The sequence below is a fragment of the Penaeus japonicus genome, unplaced genomic scaffold, assembly GCF_977035675.1.
Source record: "Penaeus japonicus unplaced genomic scaffold, GWHDUDI00000001_assembly GWHDUDI00000016, whole genome shotgun sequence".
NCBI lineage: Eukaryota > Metazoa > Arthropoda > Malacostraca > Decapoda > Penaeidae > Penaeus > Penaeus japonicus.
Genome location: NW_028234418.1, coordinates 35,519,903 through 35,524,902, shown reverse-complemented (window position 1 = coordinate 35,524,902; position 5,000 = coordinate 35,519,903). Strand labels below are relative to the sequence as shown.

General features: G+C 42.5%; 1 protein-coding gene across 1 annotated transcript in view; it reads right to left on the bottom strand.

Annotated features, from left to right (window-relative positions):
- Window positions 1-5,000, bottom strand: part of LOC122257341 (uncharacterized) — a 16,735-nt gene that overhangs the window by 7,182 nt on the left and 4,553 nt on the right. The gene's annotated exons all lie outside the window — the stretch shown is intronic.

Sequence of the window (5,000 nt, the reverse complement as noted above, 5' to 3'; positions counted from 1 at the left end):
GAAGGCGATAGGAAAGGTTATTGCAACAGCAAGATATGTTGATTAGTAAGATTCAGTGATTAATTGCCAGTCTATATTGATCAGTAAATATCATGTCAGCAAGATGTATTGATTACTAAGCATTAATACACGATGTTTAGTAATGTTATCATTATTATATGTATTAATATCATTAGCAAGTTATATCAATTAGTATCGTTATTAATGGCATTAGTATGAACACCATTAGTAAGATACTCTGATTAATATTGATTATTATAAAGTTGATTATGGATATGCTCGCTTTCCAATACGTGAGCGGATGTCTATATATCTGCACTTCCTCCCGAGACTCACGCCGTCAACGGTACGTGAAATGGAACAATGCAGAGCGTGATTGAGATTCCTCGCCCCCTCACTGCAATTGCAACCAGAGAGACAATGGGTGTTGATCTTCACCGCCACGTCTCACTGCTACGGTTGTCACGGTCACGGCAAGTGTTACGACTTTGAAACCACTGCGCGAACAATGGCCATTATGAATCCGATGTGACGCAGGATTTGTCTATAAAACAAGACCTTTATCGGCGCTTATCACTTATACAAAATGGAGAAGGTAGTGAGGGTGAAGTTTCGTATCATCAAGACGAATACCATCAACCTTATTACCAAGACACACCATGATGAAATAGGAAATTCTAGACCAGCCTGCAGGAAATCATACTGGGTATCCTGTTACTACTTTCACTACCGCATTTCGTGAGACAAATAATGATGATGATAATAGTACATGCGGATCCTCACAATGGAGGGGTCTGATAGCTGGCTCTATTGGAGCGCGTTGCTCCGGGCAAGCCTCCAGGTTAATGCTCTTTTCCACAGCTGTCACCTCTCAGGCTGAAACGTGTTGTTTTCTATTATCTCTGAAATATCTGTCTATGCTTGTTCGCTCGCTCATGTCGCCTTTTCATGAGATTATGAACTTTATATCAGTTTCAGGCAGTAACTTACAATCTGAACGTTTTGCTCTGGCTTAGTATAATGACGCTGGGAAACTGTATAAATTGAATTTGTGTTATTCTGGGCGTAATATCATAAAGTCTTCAACAAGATATCCTTTTGAGGTATCAAAAAACTGCAGTCATATATCAATTTTGATGTTGGAAATCATTACGACAGAGGGTCAAGTTTAGAAATGACAAATAAAACAGAGAGGAAAAATATACCAATTGATAACAGTACTGTTAGCGAAACTCGGATGTGCTTATGTGAAAAGTTGTGGCGCAAAAAGAAGGAGTGTAGAAATGTATCATTATATATGCAAAACTCATCTCTTATGAGATTTATTCAATAGCTCGGGAATTATATGTTTTCTTTACCCTTCAAAATCTCTTAACTTTGCAACATGATCTGAAATCGTATTTTTGAACGAAACCAAAGCCAAAGCTGAAACTATATGCAATGAAGAGGTGAATCTTAAATACATATATCTTTAAGAACATTTCAAATATCTATATAAAATATAATTCTCTCTAAAAGCAATAACAAATCATAGTAATATAGTAATATATGTAATAAAAGTTGGGCATTAGTAAGCGGAAAGTACGAAGTGGCTTGGAGTAATATCCAGAAGCTATAATGTGTGCAGTCAAAATTTTATTGCCAATATCTACTAAATGATAAAGTGCTTTGTCATGCACAAACAAAAAACTAGCAGTGACGCACGCACAAACTTGAATACGGTATGATGGCTAAAACATAAATTGGCATATCGGTAGATCATTAAGCTGCTTCTTGAAAAAAAGCTTTAGGCTCATACCAGACACACACACATACACAGAAACATGTATGTATGTATATATATAAAAGAGAGAGAGAGAGAGAGAGAGAGAGAGAGAGAGAGAGAGAGAGAGAGAGAGAGAGAGAGAGAGAGAGAGAGAGAGAGAGAGAGAGAGAGAGAGAGAGAGAGAGAGAGAGAGAGAGAGAGAGAGAGAGAGAGAGAGAGAGAGAGAGAGAGAGAGAGAGAGAGAGAGAGAGAGAGAGAGAGAGAGAGAGAGAAAGAGAGAGAGAGAGAGAGAAAGAAAGAGCGAGAGAGAGAGAGAGACAAAACCAGAGAAAGGAAGAGCGAGAGAAAGGGTCTCCCCAGCACGGTAAAAAGGCCATCTAACCCCACACACATGGCTCCCCTTCGAGAGCAATGAGCGAATAAAAACAAAAAAAAAAAAAACAAAAAAAAACAACAACGCAATCCCAATTCCTCAAATGTGCAGTAACAGGTCCGATTGCCGTCCCCCTAAAACACACGGGGGGAAAAAACGACCCCCCCAAAAAAAGAGCCCAAGTTTCTTTAAAGGTCGGCACGCTGCCCGAGGCGCTACTTTCATGCCTTTTGCAGGTAGGGCCGCCCGAAATCCGGTTAGTGTCATAATCAGGCAAAAGAGACAGGAAAGAACAGAAGAACAGGTTTGGGACGAGTTACGAAGAAGAAAAGGAACAACAGCATCGCATTGTGGTGCAGTGGAGGATATGTTACGTCGTGCATAAGGAGAAGACGCTCGCGCTGACCTACTATTTCAATAACAGTCATTTGCATATTCAGAGGCTCGACGAAAGTGTTATTTGTATAAGGAGTGTGATCGCTTCACGGTTCATATGTCGTTTACAATCACCTTGGAGTAACTGCTTTAAAGCACTCGTCGGAGAGTGAGCGAGAGGGAGAGGAGGAGATAAATGGAGAGAAAGAAAGATAGATAGAGAGATTGATAGATAGATTGATAAATAAATTGATACATAGATAAATTGATAGATAGAAATACACACATCACACACACACACACAAACACACACACACAAACACACACACACACATATATATATAGATTGATAGATAGATAGATAGAGAGAGAGAAAGAGATAGATAAAGAGTAATTCGGTACATCCCAACAACAAAGAAACAATCACCTCACAGTAATAACCTCATCGATCTCAAAAACAGAGAAAAAAAAATCCCCGAAATAACTGCTTCCAATGATAAACGTTGACACTATCAACTAAGGAAGCGAGGCGTGGGTGAGGCCGACCCAGAGACGCAGGCGGGAAATGGAAAGTGGTTTAAGTAGATGTTGAAGGAGGAACCTCTGGCGCTGCGAGAGGGCGGGCGGGCGCACATCACCATCACGCGTCAGTGTTTGGGTTACTCTCACTGCTCTCTCTTTCTTTTTCTTCTCTCTTTCTTTCTCACTTTTTTTTTCTCTCTCATTCTTTCTATTTCTCTTTTCTATCTGTCTTTCTCTTTCTCTTTCTCACACACGCACTCTTCTTCTCTCTCTCTCTCTCACACACACTCTTTCTCTTTCACACACACTCTCTCTCTTTCTCTGTCTCACATACATTCTCTCTTTCTTTCTCTCACTCATCCACTCTCTCTCATTTTTTCTCTCCCCTCCTCTCTCTCTCTCTCACACACACACATACACACACTCTCTCTCTCTCACTCTTTCTCTATCTCTCAATCTCTTTTTTCACAATCTATCTCTATCTCTCTCTCTCTCACACTTTCATTCTTCATTTTGCTGCCTTTCCATTCACTTATCTTTCCCCACCGTTTGCTCTTTTACTTTCCTTTCTGGAAATCCGTAAAGATTCAATATTTCTTTATCTATTTAAGAATATCTTTATTCTACACGATAGACGATATCCGATCGTACCCATCACCCCCTCATCTTATTATCGTGTATTTGACCTCCTTGTACGTATTCCACAGCCTCTGCAACATTTCTGCAACACTGCAAAACAGAATACCAGAATACCTGCTCTACCCAACACGCATTACCCGGTGTACCATTGCTCTCCTTTCTCAGCGACAACGCCTCCCCCTCCCCCTCCCTTTCCCTTCCCCCCTCCCTTTCCCTCCCCCCCCCCCTCTTCAACTCTCAATCTCTACCCCAACACCTCCATCTGAATACAACCTACATTTCAGTCTCTCCCCTCCTCCCTCAAGATTAATCTTCCTCCTCTTCCCCCCTCTTCCCCAACCCCAATACCCACCTCCCCCCCCTCCCCCCTGCCCCGGCCTCACTCCGCACGGAAGGGGAAAGTGGTGCGCCCAGGCCTGGGTGCCGGTGGGGGGGGGTTAGGGAGAGAGGAAGAAGAGAGGAGGGAGGAGGGAGGGGTGAGGTGGCGGGAAAGAGAGAGAGAGAGAGAGAGAGAGAGAGAGAGAGAGAGAGAGAGAAGGGAGGGAGGGAGAGAGAGTGAGTGAGTGAGAGCGAGAGAGAGAGAGAGAGAGAGAGAGAGAGAGAGAGAAGAGAGAGGGGGGGGAAGAAAGGGAAGGGAGAAAAGGAGAGAGAGAGAGAGAGATATGAATAGATAGATAGAGAGAGAGAGAGAGAGAGACATAGAGAGAGAGAAAGAGAGAGAGAGGGAGAGAGAGAGAGAGAAGGGAGAAGAGAAAGAAAGAAGAGAAGAGAAGAGAAGAGAAGAGAAAAAAAGAAGAGAAGGAGAGAGAGAGAGAGAGAGAGAGAGAGAAAGAAAGAGAGAGAGAGAGAGAGAGAGAGAGAGAGAGAGGAGAGAAAAGAGAAGAGAAGAGAGAAGAGAGAGAGAGAGAGAGAGAGACAGAGAGAGAGAGAGAGAAAGAGAGAGAGAGAGAGGGGGAGAGAGGACCTCACCGAGCCGGGAGCTATCTGGGGGAGTTTTTTTCTTTCTCTCTCTCTCTCTCTCTCTATCGCTCTGTTAGTACCTTCACTTTCGTTGCGGCGCGCGGCGTTTTCCCACTGAAGGCAGGACCACGAGGTCAGTGGCGCCGCGATTCCTCCTCGGAAACAGAAGGACCTGGAGCCTCGTCTTGCTTTTCTTGACATTTTTTTTTTCCTTTTTCCCTTTTTCTTCTTCGGAATTTTGTGACATTTTTTTTTAATGTTGTTGGTTGGAAAAGAGGTGTATGTCCACAAAAAAAAAGGATAAACTTATGTATGTGTATATATGTCTTTTAATGAAATATTATATTCATATTGGGCAAATATCTG